Below are 24,257 nucleotides of genomic sequence, written 5' to 3' on the forward strand. Positions count from 1 at the left end.
GCCTTCAGGAGTTTGGATCTAAAATCATTTAAGATCTACAATTGGCTCAAACACAGAGTTCCAGCCACTTCTTGAACGTCGATCTTTAGACTCTCGAATGCCTTGAACAACTCCTCTTCTCGAAGCATCATCCAAGAAGCATACAGTGATTTCTGACTTAGCGCATCCGCTACGACATTCGCCTTCCCCGGATGGTAACTCAACTCAATGTCGTAATCCTTTAGTAACTCCATCCACCTCCTCTTCCTCATATTAAGTTCTTTCTGATTAAAGAGGTATTTCAAGCTCTTGTGCTCAGAGAAAACTTGGAACTTAACTCCATAGAGGTAATGCCTCAACACCTTCAATGCAAACACAAGCGCAGCAAGTTCTAGGTCATGCGTCGGGTAATTAACCTCGTGAGGTCTCAACTGCCGTGAGGCGTATGCCACCACCTTCTGGTGCTGCATCAGCACACACCCTAAACCCTTTAGTGAGGAATCGCAATACACCTTAAATGGTTCATTCGATTCAGGTAATACCAACACAGGCATAGTAGTCAACTTTTGCTTCAACGCTTGGAAACTCTTCTCACACTTGGAAGTCCAAACAAACGGCGCGTCCTTGCGGGTTAACTTCGTCAATGGCAAAGCCAATTATGAGAATCCTTTGATGAATCTCTGATAGTAGCCAGCTAATCCAAGAAAACTCCTTATCTCGGTAACTGAGGTCGGTCACTTCCATTCCATCACTGCTTCCACCTTGGCAGGATCTACTGCTATGCCCTTTTTACTCACCACGTGACCTAGAAACTTCACCTCACTCTTCCAGAACTCGCATTTAGATAGTTTCGCATAGAGTTTCTTTTCCTTTAGTATCTACAGTACGGTCTTCAAATGTTCCGCATGTTCCTCTTTAGTCTTGGAATACACCAATATGTCATCAATGAAGACAACAACGAATGTATCCAGAGACGGATGAAAGATCCTGTTCATATAATCCATAAACACTGCAGGAGCATTTGTCAACCCAAAAAATATTACAGTGTACTCGTAGTGACCATAACGAGTCCTGAAAGTGGTTTTAGGGATGTCCTCATCTCTCACCCTTATCTGGTGATAACTGGATCACAAATCAATCTTGGAGAAAACCTCGGCTCCTTGTAACTAATCCATGAGGTCGTCAATCCTTGGCAGTGGATACTTATTCTTTATTGTGACCTTGTTCAGTTACCTGTAATCCACACAAAGTCGCATACTTCCGTCTTTCTTCTTCACCAATAACACTGGCGCTCCCTATGGAGAAACACTCGGTCAGATAAAATTCTTACCCAGAAGATCCTCGAGTTGAGATTTCAGCTCAGCCATCTCTAGTGGTGATATCCTATAAGGAACAATCGAGATTGGCCCTGTTCTCAGCACCAATTCGATCACAAATTCAACCTCTCGATGAGGCGGAAATTCCTCAATGTCATCAGGAAATACTTCAGGAAACTCACATACAACCGGAATCTACTCTAAGTTTTGATCATCACCCGAGACGCCCGCGGTTAATAACAAAATGTCTTGACATTCGGCCCCAGAACAATTCACTATCATGGAATTCAAGTAACAATTATTTACCACAACCGGCCTTTCCGTATCTTCTGACATGAAGTACACTGATTTCGCAGAACAGTCGAGTAGAATGTGGTTCTTGGACAACCAGTCCAACCCCAAGATAAGATCAAGACCTACCATCGGCAAACAGACTAAATTTTGTACAAAGTCACGCTGCTTAACCCTAAAGGAAACTTGCGGACATCGAAGCCTAGTTACCATGGCTTCATGGGTGGCATTATACACCTTCAGGTCATAACCTAACACTACGATCTTCAACTCTAACTCACTAGCCTTCTCAAATGCAATGAATGAATGTGATGCTCCAAAATCAAACAAGGCATTTAAAACTTGACTCGCCATTTCACATTTACCTCGGTTAAGTGTCTCGGACCCCTCGGCCCCTATAGCTGAAGTAGTGAACACCTGCCCAGGCTGCTGTACTCTCCGGTACCATGTCTCTGCTTCTCTGGACAGTTGGAGGCTTTATGCCCCTAGCTTCCCACATGAGTAGCATAAACCCCAACCGGCCTTACACGGAACACCAGGATGGTAACTCCCACATTTAGTACAAGCTTGCTCATTGAAAGGTTACTTCCCAAATCTTCTCCCTGAAGCATTGTTGTTGTTGTTGTTGTTGGGCCTTCTGAAGCTATTCTGACCTTGAGTCCTCTATGGTGCAAAACCTCCCCACTTCAAAGGCAGGTCTCTTAGAGTAAAACTCTTCTCTCGGTTCAGTGGGAACGATCCCCTTTGGCTTCCTCTTTCTGCAGCTACCTTCTTCACACACTCTTTGGCAACTCTGCTTTTGTTAACCAACTCGGAGAAAGTCCTGATCTCCATAAGCCCTACTGAACTGTAGATGTCACTTCGGAGTCCTCCTTCGTACTTGATAAATTTCCACTCCTCAAAGTCCCCTGAAGCTCCCTGACACATACGGGAGAATCTAAACAACTCTTCAAACTTGTCTGTGTACTCAGATACAGACATCATACCCTGCTTCAGCTGTAGTACTTCGATTTCCTTGGCTGTCCTTGCGGAGTTTGGGAAGTACTTCTTGTAGAATTCTTCCTGAAAGGTATCCCAGGTGATAGGATCATCTCCTTGCTGTATGATACATCAGGTCCCCTGCCACCAATGTCATGCTTCTCCGGTGAGCAGATAAGAGGCAAAATCGACGCACTACTTTTCAGGTACCAACTACGCTTGCAGTGCGCGCTCCATAGCTTGGAACTAAGTGTCAGCTTCTGTTGGGTTGGTAGTTCCCATGAATTTTAGCAGATTAACCTTTAGGAAGGTCACTGGTGCACAAAATTGTGATCTCAATGGCGCTAACAACTTGGTACGCACAATTGTAATATCACTTTTTTTCACAACTTCGCACAACTAACCAGCAAGTGCACTGGGTCGTCCAAGTAATAAACCTTATGTGAGTAAGGGTCGATCCCACAGAGATTGTTGGTATGAAGCAAGCTATGGTCATCTTGTAAATCTCAGTCAGGCGGATTCTAATGGTTATAATGGTTTTCGAATATAAAGATAAATAAAGCATAAAATAAAGATAGAGATACTTATGTAATTCATTGGTGGGAATTTTAGATAAGCGCATGAAGATACAGTGTTCCTTCTGAATCTCTGCTTTCCTACTACTTTTATCCAATTATTCTTACTGCTTTCCATGGCAAGCTGTATGTTGGGGGATCACCGTTGTCAATGGCTACCGTCCGTCCTCTCAGTGAAAATGGTCCAGGTGCGTTGTCACCGCACGGCTAATCATCTGTCGGTTCTCGATCATGTAAGAATAGGATTTACTATCCTTTTGCGTTGTCACCACGCCTTACAGTAGCGAGTTTGAAGCTCGTCACAGTCATTCAATTCGTAAATCCTACTCGGAATACCACAGACAAGGTTTAGACTTTTCGGATTCTCAAGAATGCTGCCAATGGATTCTAGCTTATACCACGAAGATTCTGATTAAGGAATCCAAGAGATATTCATTCAAGCTTATTTGCATGTAGAACGAAAGTGGTTGTCAGGCACACGTTCATAAGTGAGAATGGTGATGAGTGTCACATAATCATCACATTCATTAGGTTCTTGGGTGCAAATGGATATCTTAGAATAAGAATAAGCGTGAGTTGAATAGAAAATAGTAGTAATTACATTAATACTCGAGGTACAGCAGAGCTCCACACCTTAATCTATGGTATGTAGAAACTCCACCGTTGAAAATACATAAGTGATAAAGATGTTCATTGATTCCGGCCCCAGAGAGGGAACCAGGATAACCAAGACTCCGGTCTAAGGACTAAACGTCCAAAGATGAAAATACAATAGTAAAAAGTCCTATTTATACTAAACTAGTTACTAGGGTTTACAGAAATAAGCCTAAGTGCAGAAATCCACTTCTGAGGCCACTTTGGTGTGTGCTTGGGCTGAGCTTGAGTTTTACATGTGTAGAGGCTTCTCTTGGGGTTAAACACCATGTTGTAATGTGTTTTTGGCATTTAACTCTGGTTTGTGACGTGTTTCTGGCGTTTTACTCTAGAATGCAGCATGGAACTAGCGTTGAACACCAATTTGCGTCATCTAAACTCGAATAAAGTATAGACTATTATATATTTCTGAAAGGCCCTGGATGTCTACTTTCCAACGCAATTGATAGCGCGCCATTCAGAGTTCTTTAGCTCCAGAAAATCCATTTCAAGTGCAGGGAGGTCAGAATCCAACAGCATCTATAGTCCTTTTTCAGCCTCCTATCAGATTTTTGCTTAGGTCCCTCAATTTCAGCCAGAAAATATCTAAAATCACAGAAAAATACACAAACTCATAGTAAAGTCTAGAAATGTGAATTTTTGCATAAAAACTAATAAAAATATCCCTAAAAGTAGCTAGATCCTACTAAAAACTACCTAAAAACAATGCCAAAAAGCGTATAAATTATCTGCTCATCACAACACCAAACTTAAATTGTTGCTTGTCCCCAAGCAACTGAAAATCAAATAGGATAAAAAGAAGAAAATATACTATAAATCCCAAAATATCAATGAATATTTGTTCTAATTAGATGAGCAGGACTTGTAGCTTTTGGCTTCTGAACAGTTTTGGCATCTCACTTTATCCTTAGAAGTTTAGAATGATTGGCATCCATAGGAACTCAGAGTTCAGATAGTGTTATTGATTCTCCTAGTTTAAGTATATTGATTCTTGAACACAGCTACTTTTATGAGTCTTGGCCGTGGCCCTAAGCACTTTGTTTTCCAGTATTACCACCGGATACATAAATGCCACAGACACATGACTGGGTGAACCTTTTCAGATTGTGACTCAGCTTTGCTAAAGTCCCCAGTTAGAGGTGTCCAGAGCTCTTAAGCACACTCTTTTTGCTTTGGATCACGACTTTAACCACTTAGTCTCAAGCTTTTCACTTGGACCTTCATGACACAAGCACATGGTTAGGGACAACTTGATTTAGCCGCATAGGCCTGGATTTTATTTCCTTGGGCCCTCCTATCCATTGATGCTCAAAGCCTTGGATCCTTTTTACCTTTGCCTTTTGGTCAGGATCCAACAGCATCAGCAGTCCTTTTTCAGCCTAAGTCAGATTTTTGCTCAGCTCCCTCAATTTCAGCCAGAAAATACCTGAAATCACAGAAAAACACACAAACTCATAGTAAAGTCCAGAAATATGATTTTTGCTTAAAAACTAATATTATTTTACTAAAAACTAACTGAAACATGCTAAAATCTACATGAAATTACCCCCAAAAAGCGTACAAAATATCCGCTCATCACAACACCAAACTTAAACTGTTGCTTGTCCTCAAGCAACTAGATGAATGAAATAGGTTCTAACAGAAATTAAGAAGTAACAATATTTTAGAGTTTTAAATGAAGCTCATATTCTTATTAGATGAGCGGGGCTTGTAGCTTTTTGTCTCTGAACAGTTTTGGCATCTCCCTGTATCTTTTGAATTTCAGAATGATTGGCATCCTTAGGAACTCAGAATTCAGATAGTATTATTGACTCTCCTAGTGTAGTATGTTGATTCTTGAACACAGCTATTTATGAGTCTTGGCCGTGGCCCTAAGCACTTTGTCTTCCAGTATTACCACCGGATACATAAATGCCACAGACACATAACTGGGTGAACCTTTTCAGATTGTGACTCAGCTTTGCTAGAGTCCCCAGTCAGTGGTGTCCAGAGCTCTTAAGCACACTCTTTTGCTTTGGATCACGACTTTAACCACTCAGTCTCAAGTTTTTCACTTGGACCTTCATGACACAAGCACATGGTTAGGGACAGCTTGGTTTAGCCGCTTAGGCCTGGATTTTATTTCCTTGGGCCCTCCTATCCATAGATGCTCAAAGCCTTGGATCCCTCTTTTTTTTTTTTTTTTTTTTTTTTTTTTTTTTTTTTACTCTTGGCTAGTGCTCATGGCTTGTGAATATTGTGTTTTTTTTTTTTTTTTTTTTTTACTGCTTTTTCTTGCTTCAAGAATCAATTTCATGATTTTTCAGATCATCAATAATATTTTTCGTGTTCCTCATCCTTTCAGGAGCCAATATTCATCAAATTCAAAGTACAATTTATGCACTGTTCAAGCATTCATTCAGAGAACAACAAGTATTGCCACCACATATAATTAATTATAGTCTTTATTACTAAGAACTCAAAAATATAAATTACTTCTTTATCTTAAAAAAATCTACTACTTTATTCATGCCTGATGATGATGAGAAAAATAAATTATAGCTTAATTGGAAATAAAATCAAAATAGATATGCTAAGTACTACTACTCCTATATAACTTCTAAGGTAAAATCCTATAATAATACTATCACAGAGTTAAAGCTGGAATTAGAACTTAACAACCTGTATTTTCGGAAGTGGATGTTCCTTTAGTCTGTGGGATGCCTTCAAGAATTAATGTCTGATGCTTCAGCTCCCTTAAGTTCACATCCTTGCTCTTCCTGTTCTCTTAGGTGCCATGATCTTAATGAGTTTTAGCTCAGTGATCATGGCAAATCACACCAAACTTAGAGGTTTGCTTGTCCTCAAGCAAAAGAAAGGAAAGGAGAGGGGTAGAAGGAGAGGTATTTTCATAAAAAGATAAGATGAGTTGAAAAAGATATTAAAAATATTTGAAAAAGAATTGGATTGGAAAAAGATTTGTGTTTATAAATTAAGATACATTTGATATTTTTGAAAAAGGGATTTTAGAAATTAGGGTTCTTAGAAAACCAATTTGATTTTGAAGGATGATATTTTGAAACATGTTTATGCAAGAAATCATGAATTGAAACTTAAAAATTTAGAAAAATTGTAAAGAAAAACGAATTTTACCTCCTCCCCACCATCCTGGCGTTAAACGCCCAGGATGCTAGCAAACTGGCGTTAAACGCCCAGAAGGTGCATCTTTCTGGCGTTTAACGCCCAGAAGATGCTCCTTTCTGGCGTTTAACGCCCAGATGGCTACCCTTACTGGCGTTAAACGCCCAGTGGGAGCTTCTTTTGGGCGTTTAACGCCCAAAGTATTTCTTACTGGCTTTTTCATGTCAGTGAGCTTCCAAATTTCCCTGTAACTCTGTGACTTCAACCAATTGCTATTTCACCTTTCGAAGATACTTGGACTCAAACCTGTAAAGAAATAATTAATTAATTAATACGAATAAAATTAAATTTTGTGATTGGCTGGGTTGCCTCCCAGCAAGCGCTTCTTTAATGTCATTAGCTGGACTGATTTTTAATCAAGTCTCAGTTTTGAGCATTCTTGCTCAAAATTGCCTTCAAGATAATGTTTGACTCTTTGTCCATTAACAATGAACTTTTTGTTAGAGTCATTATCCTGAAGCTCTATGTATCCATATGGTGATACGTTTGTAATGACATATGGACCTCTCCACCGGGATTTTAATTTCCCAGGGAATAATTTGAGCCTAGAATTGAATAGCAGAACTTTCTGCCCCGGCTCAAAGACTCTGGATGACAATTTCTTATCATGCCATCTTTTCGCTTTCTCTTTGTAAATCTTTGCATTTTCGAAAGCATTGAGTCTAAATTCCTCTAGTTCTGATTCGAGACTCTCAGCCATATTGACCTCTCTTACCAGAGAGTCGATTATATCAACACTCATGCAGTCATTTGGGGTGTCTGGATGTTGCATGGCTTTAACAACATTCAGCTTCAACTCTTCCTCATTGACTCTCAAGGTTACTTCCCCTTTTTGGACATCAATAAGGGTTCGGCCAGTTGCTAGGAAAGGTCTTCCTAGAATGAGAGTTGCACTCTTGTGCTCCTCCATTTCCAGCACCACAAAGTCAGTAGGAAAGGCAAATGGCCCAACCTTGACTATCATGTCCTCAATCACGCCTGATGGGTATTTAATGGAGCCATCAGCAAGTTGAAGACATATCCTGGTTGGTTTGATTTCTTCAGTTAAACCAAGTTTTCTGATAGTAGATGCAGGCATTAGGTTGATACTTGCTCCAAGATCACATAAAGCTTGCTTGGTGCAAGTGCCCTCTAATGTGCATGGTATCATAAAGCTCCCAGGATCTTTAAGCTTCTCAGGTAAGCTTTTCAGAATGACTGCACTGCATTCTTCAGTGAGGTAAACTTTTTCAGTTTCCCTCCAATCCTTCTTATGACTTAAGATCTCTTTCATGAACTTAGCATAAGAGGGTATTTGCTCAAGTGCTTCTGCAAACGGAATCTTTATTTCAAGAGTCCTGAGGTAGTCTGCAAAGCGGGCAAATTGCTTATCCTGTTCCGCTTGGCGGAGTTTTTGAGGATAAGGCATTTTGGCTTTGTATTCCTTAACCTTAGTTGCTGCAGGTTTATTACCTACAGAAGTGGGTTGGGAAGCCTTTTTAGAAGGGTTGTTATCAGCACTTGTATGTGACTGATTCCCCACTGGTATTTGAATGCCAGTGGTGGGAGCTGGAGTGGCGTTAGACGCCCCTTCCTTGTTTGTTACTGGCGTTTGAACGCCAGAACCATGTTCCCCTTGGGCGTTCAACGCCGGATTCATGCTTGTTTCTGGTGTTGAACGCCAGGAATGAGCATGGTCTGGGCGTTCAGCGCCAGCTTTGTCCCTTTCTGGGCTCGGACTGTCTTCAGGAGGATTTTGAGTATCCACTTGTTCATTTCTTGGTTTCCTGCTGCTTTGAAGTGAGGTATTTAATGTTTTCCCACTTCTTAATTGAACTGCTTGACATTCTTCTGTTATTTGTCTTGACAGTTGTTTTTTTGTCTGCTTTAATTGTACTTCCATGTTCCTGTTAGCCATTCTTGTTTCCTGTAATATTTCCTTGAATTCGGCTAGCTGTTGAGTTAGAAAGTCCAATTGCTGATTGAATTCATTAGCCTGATCCACTGGACTGAGTTCTGCAGTTACTGTTCTAGCTTCTTCTTTCATGAAAGATTCATTGCTTAAGTACAGATGTTGATTTCTGGCAACTGTATCAATAAGCTCTTGAGCCTCTTCAATTGTTTTTCTCATATGTATAGATCCACCAGTTGAGTGGTCTAGAGAAATCTGAGCTTTTTCTGTAAGCCCATAGTAGAAGATGTCTAATTGCACCCATTCCGAAAACATTTCAGAGGGGCATTTTCTTAGCAACTCTCTGTATCTCTCCCAGGCATCATAAAGAGATTCATTATCTCCTTGTTTGAAGCCTTGGATGCTTAGCCTTAGCTGTGTCATCCTTTTTGGAGGGAAATAGTGATTCAGGAATTTTTCTGACAGCTGTTTCCATGTTTTATGCTGTTCTTAGGCTGGTTATTTAACCACCTCTTAGCTTGATCTTTTACAGCAAATGGAAACAGTAATAGTCTGTAGACATCCTGATCTACTTCCTTATCATGTACTGTATCAGCAATTTGCAGAAATTGTGCCAGAAACTCTGTAGGTTCTTCATGTGGAAGACCAGAATACTGGCAGTTTTGCTGCACCATGATAATGAGCTGAGGATTCAGCTCAAAGCTACTAACTCCAATGGAGGGTATACAGATACTACTCCCATATGAAGCAGTAGTGGGGTTAGCATATGACCCCAGAGTCCTCTTGGACTGTTCATTCCTACTTGCTTCCATGATTGAATACAAGTTGAGAATTTATATGTTGAGAATTATTTATTTTATAGTAATGGAATAACACAAAATGGGATATAGATATAAAAATATTTTGAAGATATTTTGTGAAAGAAAATTATTATTATTATTATTATTATTTTAAATAAAATAAAAACGAAATAAATAAAAGAAAGTGGAAATATTTTTGAAATTGAAAATTGAAATTTTATGTGAGATTTTCGAAAAAAATAGTTCAAAATTAGTTAGAAAAGATATATATATTTTTTTTGAATTTTGAATTTTATGATGAAAGAGAAAAACACACAAAAGACACAAGATTTAAAATTTTTAGATCTAATGCTCCTTATTTTCGAAAATTTTTGGAGGGAAAACACCAAGGAACACCAAACTTAAAAATTTTAAGATCAAGACACAAGAAAAACTCAAGAACACTTTGAAGATTCACAAGAACACCAAGAACACAAGAAAGAACACCAAACTTAAAATTTTTAGAAAATCAAGACAAGTTTTCGAAAATTAAAGAAAGATTAACAAGAAAACACCAAACTTAAAGTTTGGCACAAGATTAAATTAAGAAAAATTATTTTTGAAAAAGATTTTCAAAAGTACTGGTGCTCCCTCATCAAGAATATAAACCAATGCTTTAGCCAATTGGGAATAAATATGACACTTGATGCAGATATTCCAATTAGTGCTTTAAAAGGAACACAAGTGAAACAAGAAAAGACATAAAGCAAGAAAAACTCAAGATCAAACAAGAAAAATAAGCAAGAACAACTTGAAGATTAATGAAGAACAAAAATCACAAGTCGAAAATTTTAAAGAGAAATATGAGATATGCAATTGACACCAAACTTAGAACAAGACACTAAAACTCACGAAAATTAGCAATTAATTAAGAGAAAAATAATAAATTTTGAAAAGAAATTTTTTGAAAAGAAACTATCCTATCAATATTGATTTAATGACTCTATAATAATAATAATAAAAATAAAAATAAAAATAAATTATTCCTAATCTAAGAAATAAAATAAGCCTTCAATTGTCCAAACTCAATAATCCCCGGCAACGGCGCCAAAAACTTGGTGGACGAAATTGTGATCAACAATATTGGCTCTTGGGCATGTACACAAAAACAAGTCGGACACGTCAGCTCCGACCAGCACAGAAGATCTCGTCCGAGATCGACCTACAGTTTCAGGTAAACCTGGGAACATTGGCGCCGTTACCGGGGAACCTGGAAGTCATCCCATCACCATGGCGGACGACCACAATTCAGATCTAGAGGATAGAATGCCGCACAAAAATGCGAACACTACACCAAAGGATACTCCTCAACTTAACAACAAAATGAATTCTCCAAACACGGGAGCCATGGAAGCACTTCAAGAACATTTGAAACAACTTGAAAAAGAAGCCCTACATCAACGAGAGGCTGAGAAAGACCTACAAAGGGAAATAAGGCGACGCCGGAAATTGGAGGACAAACTCCTAAAACTCGAAGCAGATCTCAAGACTAAAGCCAATCGATCCTCTCATGAGGATAGGTCCCGCAAGAACCAAGATCCATTCACCAAGGAGATCATGAAGACCAAAATCTCAAAGGACTTTAAACTCCCGGATATCACCTTATATGATGGCACGACAGATTCCAGCCATCACTTTAGTAATTTCAGGAGTCGGATGTACTTCATCGACGCCTCAGACGCAGTCCGCTGCAAAGCCTGCCCGACTACCTTAACAAAAATGGCAATTAAGTGGTTCGACAATCTACCGCCCAGGTCCATCTCAAACTTGGATGACCTTGCTAAAAGGTTCCTCACCATGTTCTCTATCCAGAAGGATAAAGCCAAACACGCTCTGAGCTTGCTGGGAATTAAACAAGGAGATCGGAAAAGCCTTCGTAGCTACATGGAAAGATTCAACAAAGCATGCCTTGACATACAAAGTCTTCTGAGCGGCCATCATGGGACTCATTAATGGCCTAAGAAAAGGACCTTTTAGCCACTTAATATCCAAGAAGTACCCAATATCGCTGATCGAGGTTCAAGAAAGGGTGAAAAAATATATCAATATGAAGGAGAACTCCCGATTGGAAGACAGCTAAAAAACGGGATTCTCCTAAACCACCAAGGGACAAGGATAAAGAGTCCAAGAAAAAAAGAAGATCCACCCGGTGAGAAGCCTAGAAAATACCACAATTACACCCACCCCTTCGGATTTCTCTTGTGGATGTCTACCGATTTATATGCAACACTGAGAAGATCCCACCACATCGCCCAATCAAAAACAGAAGAGCTCGGACGAGTTGAAGGTCCACCTCACGCCAAAGAGGTCGGACGAGCTGAAGGTCCACCTCATGCCAAAGAGGTCGGACGAGTTGAAGGTCCACCTCACATCAAAGAGGTCGGACGAGTTGAAGGTCCACCTCACGCCGAAGAGATCAAACGAGTTGAAGGTCCACCTCACACCAAAGAGGTCGAACAAATTGAAGGTCCACCTCACACCAAAGAGGTCGGGCGAATTGGACGTCCACACATCGAAGAGGTCGGACGAGTTGAACGTCTCACACCAAAGAGGTCGGACGAGTTGAACATCCACCTCACACCCCTGAGAGACATGTTCATGGAGGATTCACAGGAGGAGGGATATCTAAATCATCTCGCAAAGGACACCTCAAAGAGTGGGAAGTCGGGCAATAGCCTCATCACTAGTTAGAAAAGACAAAAGTGGGCAACAACCCGTCTACTTCATCATCAAGGCTCTAAAAGGGGCCGAACTAAACTATCCAAAGATAGAAAAGTTCATGTTCCGAGGGTTACTTGAAACTGTAGGTCTATCTCAGACGAGATCTTCTGTGTTGGTCGGAGCCGACGTGTCTGGCAGGTGTACAGCGGCCGGAGCTGGTGTGTCCGACTTGTTGGACTTGGTAGTGGTGCTGATCCTTCGTCCCCGGAGGGTGGGGGTTACCTGCAAGGGACTCCGATGCTTAAGTTAGCAAGGGTATTAAGCAGGTATTGAGTAGAATCAGAGTATGAGTTATACCTGGGTGCTCCAGCGTATTTATAATGGTGAGATGTGGCCTCCTGTGGATAAGATAAGTTAGTTTATCTTATCTTATCTTTTATCTTATCTTTAAGTGAGGTCATCTTTTAAGGGAACCGCCTTTATCACTATGGGCTTGGGCTGCCCTTGGATTTGGGACATGTTCCTCTATTTGGGCCCTTTGTTTGGGCTTTTTCGTGACTTGGCCGAGCTCTTTGAGAAGAGGTCGGGTGGTCCTGACCTGAAGAGGTCGGTCACTTTGTCTTGTAGAACATCCCGGGTCGGACAGCTCGACCCAGGCTATGAACAGTGCCCCTGCTTGAGCTCGGTCTTCTTTTTTGAGGCCGAGTCCTTTACTTCGGTCCTTCTTTGGTGACGCCGAACTCAAGCATTTTTGTTGATTCCTTTGTATCAGCTTTGAATGCAGAACGTTTCCTCTAAAAGACGCGCGCTTTTATACCGGCGCTTTTTTGGGAACGTGCGAGGGTTTAATGCTTTTAATTTTGAGCATTAATTGCCCCGTTTCCCTTAGGCTCTTTTACTTTGGATTTTGAAACCCTGAAAATGGTTTCTCTTCTTTTGCTCTTTCGTAACTTCTTTTCTTAGTTCTCTCCACTCTCTGTTTTTTCGTTTACATTTCTATTTTCCTTGTGTTGCAGCGTCATTTGGTGTTGGAGCTTGGGGTCTTTGTATTTCTTCCGGCGATATTGCTCTTGTTCGCATTCCCAGATTTCGTCTTCCTCCTTTGGTTTTTGTTGAAGCTCGCTGTTCTTTCCAGGTTGATAATAGCTTTTCTCGCTTTCTTCGTGGCTTCGTCTTTAATTTTGGTGAAGTTCTGGTTTTGCATGTTTGAAAGTTTGGATCTTTTTGTGATGTTTACCTGTTACCGTGATATGCTTTTCCTTTGGAGATTCTTGGAATTTTGAGGCTTTCTGAGTTTTACTGTTGCTTCTGGCTGTTTTTTGGTACTAGTACGAAATCTGTATCTGTTTCTCACCTTTGGAGATTGCTTCCTGTCTGATCTTTTGAAAAAAGGTTGCTCTTTTAATGGTCTTGTGCTCGATGCTTGGGAGTGGTTTTTGCTTGGTAGGCTTGTAATGTTTTGCTGTGTTTTCTTTTGATGAAAGCGCTTGTTATTTTGAATTCTTTTTTGAGAAATGCTGGGATGTGATCTGTAGAGTATTTCTGGAGACCTTGCTTTGTTGTTGCCTCCAAAGGATGTCCCAGGACTTTGGTTTGAGTCTTGGGGTTTTCCTTTTCTTGCTTTTCATTGCCTCAGAAGTATTGTCCGAGTTGTTTTCCCCTTTGTCCGAGATGTTTGTAGTAACCTCATTTTCTTTTCTTGCTTGTAGGATTAGTTGGCCTCATGTCTTCTCACAATAACATTATAGAGATGTCTTCCAGAGTTCCCGAGGGGATGTCCGATTGGCTGGACTCCCTTGTTTTGTTGTGTGTTTCCGTTGTGGATGCTGAATTTTGCGCAGAGCTGAGAAAGCGTAATAGGATTTGTGGTAACAATGCTCGCGAGGGGGATTACGAGCTTGTTGCTCCTGATTCTGATGAGAGGGTTTGTGGTGGACGAAATTGTGATCCATGTTCTTTTGTACTTGTATGAAATCATTATTATGGCATCGGTTGTTTTCACAACTCCGTTCAACTAACCAGCAAGTGTACTGGGTCGTCCAAGTAATAAACCTTACGCGAGTAAGGGTCGATCCCACAGAGATTGTTGGTATGAAGCAAGCTATGGTCACCTTGTAAATCTCAGTTAGGCAGATTAAACCAATTGATTATGGATTTTCTAAAATAAATAATAAACAGAAAATAAAAAGGGATAGAATACTTATGCAGATTCATTGGTGGGAATTTCAGATAAGCGAATGGAGATACTGTATGGCTCAAGGACGCCTACTTTCCTACTGCTTCAACTCAATCCTTCTTACTCCTTTCCATGGCAAGCTGTGTATAGGGGTTCACCGTTCGATGATGGCTACTTTCAATCCTCTCGGGAAAATGGTCCTCTGTGGCTGTCACTCGCATGGCTAATCATCTGGAGGCATCACCTGGTCGAAGGCTACATCCCATCCTCGCAGTGAAAACTACGCTCACGCGCTCTGTCACAGCACGGCTAATCACTGGTTGGTTCCCGCGCCTACTGGAATAGAATCCCTTGATTCTTTTGCGTCTGTCACTAACGCCCAGCACTTGCGAGTCTGAAGCACGTCACAGTCATTCATTACCGGAATCCTACTCAGAATACCACAGACAAGGTTAGACTTTCCGGATTCCCAGGATCCTACTCGGAATACCACAGACAAGGTTAGACTTTCCGAATCCTCATAAATGCCGCCATATATCTAGCTTATACCACGAAGATTCTATTGGGGAATCTAAGAGATACACATTCAAGCTCTGTTGCATGTAGAACGGAAGTGGTTGTCAATCACACGCGTTCATAAGTGAGAATGATAATGAGGGTCATATAATCATCACATTCATCATGTTCTTGGGTGCGAATGAATATCTTGGAATAAGAATAAGAGAGATTTGAATAAAAGAAAATAGAATTGCATTAATACTTTGAGGTACAGCAGAGCTCCACACCCTTAATCTATGGTGTGCAGAAACTCCACCGTTGAAAATACATAAGTAAAAGGTTCAGGCATGGCCGAATGGCCAGCCCCCTAAAACGTGATTAGTAGCCTCTTAGGATGAAGAATAAAATAAAACTGAGACCAAAGATGTCTAATACAATAGTAAGAGGTCCTATATATACTAGACTAGCTACTAGGGTTTACATGAGTAAGTAATTGATGCATAAATCCACTTCCGGGGCCCACTTGGTGTATGCTTGGGCTGAGCTTGATCAATCCACGAGCTGTGGCTTCTCTTGGAGTTGAACTCCGAGTTATGACATGTTTTGGGCGTTCAACTCCGGATCATGACGTTTTTCTGGCGTTTAACTCCAGACAGCAGCATGTACTTGGCGTTCAACGCCAGGTTACGTCGTCAATTTCCGAATAAAGTATGGACTATTATATATTTCTGGAAAGCTCTAGATGTCTACTTTCCAACGCCGTTGAGAGCGTGCCATTTGGAGTTCTGTAGCTCCAGAAAATCCATTTCGAGTGCAGGGAGGTCAGATTCCAACAGCATCAGCAGTCCTTTTGTCAGCCTTTTTCAGAGTTTTGCTCAAATCCCTCAATTTCAGTCAGAAATTACCTGAAATCACAGAAAAACACACAAACTCGTAGTAAAGTCCAGAAATGTGAATTTAACATAAAAACTAATGAAAACATCCCTAAAAGTAGCTTAAACTTACTAAAAACTACCTAAAAATAATGCCAAAAAGCGTATAAATTATCCGCTCATCACAACACCAAACTTAAATTGTTGCTTGTCCCCAAGCAACTGAAAATCAAATAGGATAAAAAGAAGAGAATATACTATAAATTCCAGAATATCAATGAATATTAATTATAATTAGATGAGCGGGACTTGTAGCTTTTTGCTTCTGAACAGTTTTGGCATCTCACTTTTTCCTTTGAAGTTTAGAATGATTGGCTTCTCTAGGAACTTAGAATTTCGGATAGTGTTATTGACTTTCCTAGTTAAGCATGTTGATTCTTGAACACAGCTACTTATGAGTCTTGGCTGTGGCCCTAAGCACTTTGTTTTCCAGTATTACCACCGGATACACAAATGCCATAAACACATAACTGCGTGAACCTTTTCAGATTGTGACTTAGCTTTGCTAAAGTCCCCGGTTAGTGGTGCCCAGAGCTCTTAAGCACACTCTTTTGCTTTGGATCACGACTTTAACCACTCAGTCTCAAGCTTTTCACTTGGACCTTCATGACACAAGCACATGGTTAGGGACAGCTTGATTTAGCCGCTTAGGCCTAGATTTTATTTCCTTGGGCCCTCCTATCCATTGATGCTCAAAGCCTTGGATCCTTTTTACCCTTGCCTTTTGGTTTTAAGGGCTATTGGCTTTTTCTACTGCTCCTTCTCTTTTTTTTTTTCGCCATTCACTGCTTTTTCTTGCTTCAAGAATCAATTTCATGATTTTTCAGATTATCAATAACATTTCTCTTTGTTCATCATTCTTTCAAGAGCCAACAATTTTAACATTCATAAACAACAAGATCAAAAGACATATGCACTGTTCAAGCATTCATTCAGAAAACAAAAAGTATTGTCACCACGTCAATATAATTAAATTAAATTCAAGGACAATTTTGAAATTCATGTACTTCTTGTTCTTTTGAATTAAAACATTTTTCTTTTAAGAGAGGTGAAGGATTAATGGAATTTATTCATAGCTTTAAGGCATGGTTATACACTAATGATCATGAAATAAAGACACAAAACATAGATAAACACAATATTAAAAACCGAAAAACAGAAAGAAATAAAGAACAAGGAATGAATCCACCTCTAGTGGCGTCTTCTTCTTGAAGGACCAATGATGTTCTTTAGCTCTTCTATGTCCCTTCCTTGCCTTTGTTGCTCCTCCCTCATTGCTCTTTGATCTTCTCTTATTTCTTGGAGAATGATGGAGTGCTCATGATGTTCCACCCTTAATTGTTCCACATTGTGGCTCAAACCTTCTAAGGAAGTGTTGAGTTGTTCCCAATAGTTGTTTGGAGGAAAGTGCATCCCTTGAGGCATCTCAGGGATTTCTTGATGATGAGCTTCCTCATGCACCTCTTGAGAACCGTGAGGGGCTTCCCTTACTTGCTTCATCCTCTTCTTGGTGATGGGCTTATCCTCTTCAATAGAGATGTCTCCTTCTATGATAACTCCAGCTGAGTAACATAGATGGCAAATAAGGTGAGGAAAAGCTAGCCGTGCCATAGGTGAGGGCTTGTCGGCTATTTTGTAGATTTCATTGGAGATGACCTCATGAACTTCTACTTCCTCTCCAATCATGATGCCATGAATCATGATGGCCCGATCCACAGTAACTTCAGATCGGTTGCTAGTAGGAATGATGGAGCGTTGAATGAACTCCAACCATCCTCTAGCTATAGGCTTGAGGTCCAGTCTTCTTAGTTGGACTGGCTTGCCTTTGGAGTCTCTCTTCCATTGAGCTCCTTCCACACAAATGTCCATAAGGACTTGGTCCAACCTTTGATCAAAGTTGACCCTTCTAGTGTAGGGGCGTTCATCTCCTTGCATCATAGGCAAGTGAAACGCCAACCTCACATTTTCCAGACTAAAATCCAAGTATTTCCCCCGAACCATTGTGATATAATTCTTTGGACACGGGTTCATACCTTGATCATGGTTCCTAGTGATCCATGCATTGGCATAGAACTCTTGAACCATTAAGATTCTGACTTGTTGCATGGGGTTGGTTAAGACTTCCCAACCTCTTCTTCGGACTTCATGTCGGATCTCCGGATACTCATTTTTCTTGAGCTTGAAAGGGACCTCAGGGATCACTTTCTTCTTTGCCACAACATCATAGAAGTGGTCTTGATGGCTCTTGGAGATGAATCTTTCCATCTCCCAGGACTCGGAGGTGGAAGCTTTTGTCTTCCCTTTTCCTTTTCTAGAGGATACTCCGGCCTTAGGTGCCATTGGTAATGGAAAAACAAAAAAAAAAGCTTATGCTTTTACCACACCAAACTTAAAATATTGCTTGCCCTCGAGCAATAAAAGAAAGAAGAGAAGAAGAAGAAGAAGAAAATATGGTAGAGAGGGAGAGAGGTAGGTTCGGCTTAGGTGAAGAAGGAGGGGTTGTATTGTGTGAAAATGAAGTAGAATGGAAGGGTATTTATAGGGAAAGGGGGGAAGGTATGTTCGACCATTTGGGTGGGAATGTGAGGGAAATTGTTTTGAATTTTTGAAGGTAGGTGGGGTTTATGGGGAAGAGTGGATGGATGTGAGTGGTGAATGGGGTAATTGGGAAGAGGAATTGAGGTGATTGGTGAAAGGAGTTGGGAAGTGTGACATGGGGAAGAGTGAATTTGGATTAGGAGAGTGTGATTAGGATTAAAAGGTAAGGTGGGAATATGTTAGGTGGTGATCCTGTGGGGTCCACAGATCCTGAGGTGTCAAGGAATTCCATCCCTGCACCAATTAGGCATGTAAAATGCCTTCGTGCATCATTCTGACGTTTAAACGCCCATTGGTGCACATTCTGGGCGTTCAACGCCCATGTAAAGCATATTTCTGGCGTTGAACGCCAGTTTCATGCTTGTTACTGGCGTTCAGCGCCAGTTTTCCTCTCTGGGCACATTCCTGGCGTTCAGGGCCAGGATGTTGCTTGTTTCTGGTGTTCAGCGCCAGAATGGTGCTCTGTTCTAGCGTTGAACGCCAGCCCGTGCGTCCTCCAGGGTGAAATTTTTTTTTCTTCTGCTGTTTTTGATTCTGTTTTTAATTTTTATGATTTTTTCGTGACTCCTCATGATCATGTACCTAATAAAACACAAAATAACAATAAAATAGTATAAAATAGAAATTAGATAAATAAAATTGGGTTGCCTCCCAACAAGCGCTTCTTTAATGTCAATAGCTTGACAGTGGCTCTCATGGAGCCACAAGGTGATCAGGTCAATGTTGTATAGTTGTCCACACCAAACTTAGAGTTTGGATATGGGATCTTAACACCAAACTTAGAGTTTGGTTGTGGCCTCACAACACCAAACTTAGAGTTTGACTGTGTGGGTTCTTCTTGACTCTAAACTGAGAGAAGCTCTTCATGCTTACTCTCTTCTGTCACAGAGGGATGGCCATGTGCCTTAAACACAAGGTAGTCCCCATTCAATTGAAGGACTAACTCACCTCTGTTGACATCTATCACAGCTCCTGCTGTGGCTAGGAAAGGTCTTCCAAAGATGATGCAATCATCCTCTTCCTTCCTAGTGTCTAAGATTATGAAATCAGCAGGGATGTAAAGGCCTTCAACCTTTACTAACACGTCCTCTACTATTCCATAAGCTTGTCTCAACGACTTGTCTGCCAGTTGTAATGAGAACAAGGCAGGTTGTACCTCAATGATCCCCAGCTTCTCCATTACAGAGAATGGCATTAGATTTATCCCTGACCCCAGATTACACAGAGCCTTTTCAAAGATCATGGTGCCTATGGTACAGGGTATTAAGAACTTGCCAGGATCTTGTTTCTTTTGAGGTAGAATTTTCTGAATCCAGGTATCCAGTTCATTAATGAGCAAGGGAGGTTCACTTTCCCAAGCCTCATTACCAAACAATTTGGCATTCAGCTTCATGATAGCTCCTAAATATTGAGCAACTTGCTCTCCAGTTACATCTTCATCCTCTTCAGAGGAAGAATAGTCTTCAAAGCTCATGAATGGCAGAAGGAGGTTTAATGGAATCTCTATGGTCTCTTTATGAGCCTCAGATTCCTCTGGATCCTTAATAGGAAACTCCTTCTTGCTTGAGGGACGTCCCAGGAGGTCTTCCTCACTAGGCTTTTCGTCCTCCTCCTCCCTTGTGCATTCGGCCATATTGACTATGTCAATGGCTTTGCACTCTCCTTTAGGATTCTCTTCTGTATTGCTTGGGAGAATACTAGGAGGAGTTTCAATGACTTTCTTTCTCAGCTGGCCCACTTGTGCCTCCAGATTTCTAATGGAGGATCTTGTTTCACTCATGAAACTAAAAGTGGCCTTTGACAGATCAGAGACTACATTGGCTAAATTAGAAGTGTTTTGTTCAGAATTCTCTGTCTGTTGCTGAGAAGATGATGGATATGGCTTGCTATTGCCCAGCCTATTACGTCCACCATTGTTAAAACCTTGTTGAGGTTTTTGTTGATCCTTCTAGGAGAAATTTGGATGATTTCTCCATGATGAGTTATAGGTGTTTCCATAAGGTTCACCCATGTAATTAACCTCTGCCATGGCAGGGTTCTCAGGATCATAAGCTTCTTCAGAAGCTGCCTCTCTAGTACTGTTGGATGCATGTTGCCATCCATTCAGATTTTGAGAGATCATGTTGACCTGTTGAGTCAACACTTTGTTCTGAGCCAATATGGCATTCAGAGTATCAATTTCAAGAACTCCTTTCTTCTGAGGTATCCCATTGTTCACGGAATTCCTCTCAGAAGTGTACATGAACTGGTTATTTGCAACCATGTCAATGAGTTCTTGAGCCTCTTCAGGCGTTTTCTTTAGGTGAATAGATCCACCTGCAGAATGATCCAATGACATTTTCGAAAATTCAGAGAGACCATAATAGAATATATCTAATATGGTCCATTCTGAAAACATGTCAGATGGACATCTTTTGGTCAACTGCTTGTATCTTTCCCAAGTTTCATAGAGGGATTCCCCATCTTTTTGTTTGAAGGTTTGAACATCCACTCTCAGCTTGCTCAGCTTTTGAGGAGGAAAGAATTTATCCAGGAAGGCAGTGACCAGCTTATCCCATGAGTCCAGGCTATCCTTGGGTTGTGAATCCAACCATATTCTAGCTCTGTCTCTTACAGCAAAAGGGAAAAGCATGAGTCTGTAGACTTCAGGATTAACTCCATTCGTCTTTACAGTTTCACAGATCTGCAAGAACTCAGTTAAAAACTGATAAGGATCTTCAGATGGAAGTCCATAAAACTTGCAGTTTTGTTGCATTAATGCAACTAGCTGAGGTTTCAGCTCAAAGTTATTGGCTCCAATGGCAGGAATGGAGATGCTTCTTCCATCAAACTTGGACGTTGGCTTTGTGAAGTCACCAAGCATTCTCCTTGCATTATTATTATTTTCGGCTGCCATTTCCTTCTCTTGTTCGAAAATTTCTAAAAGGTTGTTTCTGGATTGTTGTAATTTAGCTTCTCTTAATTTTTTCTTCAGAGTCCTTTCAGGTTCTGGATCAATTTCAACAAGAGTGCCTTTATCCCTGTTCCTGCTCATATGAAAGAGAAGAAAACAAGAAAAGAAAGAGGAATCCTCTATGTCACAGTATAGAGATTCCTTTATGTTAGTAGAAAAAGAAGGGGTAGAAGAGAGGTGGAGAGAAGTGTTAGTAATTAAATAATAGAATAAGAAGAGAGAGAGGAGAAATTTCGAAAATAATTTTGAAAAGGGGTTAGTGATTTTCGAAAATTAGAGATAAATTGTAATTAAAATTAAAACATGAAACAATTAGTTAATTAAAAATAATTTTTGAAAAAGAGAGAGGTATTTTCGAAAATAGAAGAGGGAGGAGTAGTTAGGTGGTTTTGAAAAAGATAAGAAACAAACAAAAAGTTAGTTAGTTGATTGAAAAAGATTTGAAATCAAAATTGAAAAAGATAAGAAGATATTAAGTTGGATAAGATATTTTGAAATCAAATTTTGAAAAAGATAAAATTTTTGAAAAAGATAAAATAAAAGATAAAAAGATTTAATTCATAAATTTTAAAATTATTTACTTCACTAACAAGAAACTACAAGATAAGATTCTAGAATTTAAAGATTGAACCTTTCTTAACAAGAAAGTAACAAACTTCAAATTTTTGAACCAATCACATTAATTATTAGTGAATTTTCGAAAATTAGATGTAAAGATAAGAAAAAGATTTTGAAAATAATTTGAAAAATGTTTTTGAAATTTTCGAAAAATAGAAAAAATGAAAAAGATATGATTTTTGAAAAAGATTTTAAGAAGATAAGATTTTTAAAATTGAAATTTTGACTTGACTTGTAAGAAACAGCTAATTTTAAAAATTTTTGACCAAGTCAACCCAAAATTTCGAAAATTTGGAGGGAAATAAGGAAAAGATATTTTTTTGATTTTTGAATTTTTTTTATGATGAGAGAGAAAAACACAAAAATGACCCAAAACATGAAAATTTTGGATCAAAACACAAGATGCATGCAAGAACACTATGAATGTCACGATGAACACCAAGAACACTTTGAAGATCATGATGAACATCAAGAACATAATTTTGAAAAAAATTTGATGCAAAGAAAACATGCAAGACACCAAACTTAGAAATTTTTAATGCATGGATTCTAACAAACGAAAAATGCATATGAAAAACAACAAACAACACAAAACAAGAAATCATCAAGATCAAACAAGAAGACTTGTCAAGAACAACTTGAAGATCATGAAGAACACTATGAATGCATGGAATTTCGAAAAATGCAAGAAAAATTTTTTAAAGCATGCAATTGACACCAAACTTAAAAGTTGACTCAAGACTCAAACAAGAAACACAAAATATTTTTGATTTTTATGATTTTATGATTTTTTGTATTTTTATTAATTTTTTTTCGAGAATAATGTGAGGAAAAACGAAAAATACAAGAAAAATTTTGAAAAAGGTTTTTGAAAAGAAAATTACCTAATCTGAGCAACAAGATGAACCGTCAGTTGTCCATACTCGTTCGATCCCCGGCAACGGCGCCAAAAACTTGGTGGACGAAATTGTGATCCATGTTCTTTTGTACTTGTATGAAATCATTATTATGGCATCGGTTGTTTTCACAACTCCGTTCAACTAACCAGCAAGTGTACTGGGTCGTCCAAGTAATAAACCTTACGCGAGTAAGGGTCGATCCCACAGAGATTGTTGGTATGAAGCAAGCTATGGTCACCTTGTAAATCTCAGTTAGGCAGATTAAACCAATTGATTATGGATTTTCTAAAATAAATAATAAACAGAAAATAAAAAGGGATAGAATACTTATGCAGATTCATTGGTGGGAATTTCAGATAAGCGAATGGAGATACTGTATGGCTCAAGGACGCCTACTTTCCTACTGCTTCAACTCAATCCTTCTTACTCCTTTCCATGGCAAGCTGTGTATAGGGGTTCACCGTTCGATGATGGCTACTTTCAATCCTCTCGGGAAAATGGTCCTCTGTGGCTGTCACTCGCATGGCTAATCATCTGGAGGCATCACCTGGTCGAAGGCTACATCCCATCCTCGCAGTGAAAACTACGCTCACGCGCTCTGTCACAGCACGGCTAATCACTGGTTGGTTCCCGCGCCTACTGGAATAGAATCCCTTGATTCTTTTGCGTCTGTCACTAACGCCCAGCACTTGCGAGTCTGAAGCACGTCACAGTCATTCATTACCGGAATCCTACTCAGAATACCACAGACAAGGTTAGACTTTCCGGATTCCCAGGACCCTACTCGGAATACCACAGACAAGGTTAGACTTTCCGGATCCTCATAAATGCCGCCATATATCTAGCTTATACCATGAAGATTCTGTTGGGGAATCTAAGAGATACACATTCAAGCTCTGTTGCATGTAGAACGGAAGTGGTTGTCAATCACACGCGTTCATAAGTGAGAATGATAATGAGGGTCATATAATCATCACATTCATCATGTTCTTGGGTGCGAATGAATATCTTGGAATAAGAATAAGAGAGATTTGAATAAAAGAAAATAGAATTGCATTAATACTTTGAGGTACAGCAGAGCTCCACACCCTTAATCTATGGTGTGCAGAAACTCCACCGTTGAAAATACATAAGTAAAAGGTTCAGGCATGGCCGAATGGCCAGCCCCCTAAAACGTGATCAGTAGCCTCTTAGGATGAAGAATAAAACAAAACTGAGA

Source organism: Arachis stenosperma, chromosome 3 (genome assembly GCF_014773155.1).
Source record: "Arachis stenosperma cultivar V10309 chromosome 3, arast.V10309.gnm1.PFL2, whole genome shotgun sequence".
NCBI classification, from domain to species: Eukaryota; Viridiplantae; Streptophyta; class Magnoliopsida; order Fabales; family Fabaceae; genus Arachis; species Arachis stenosperma.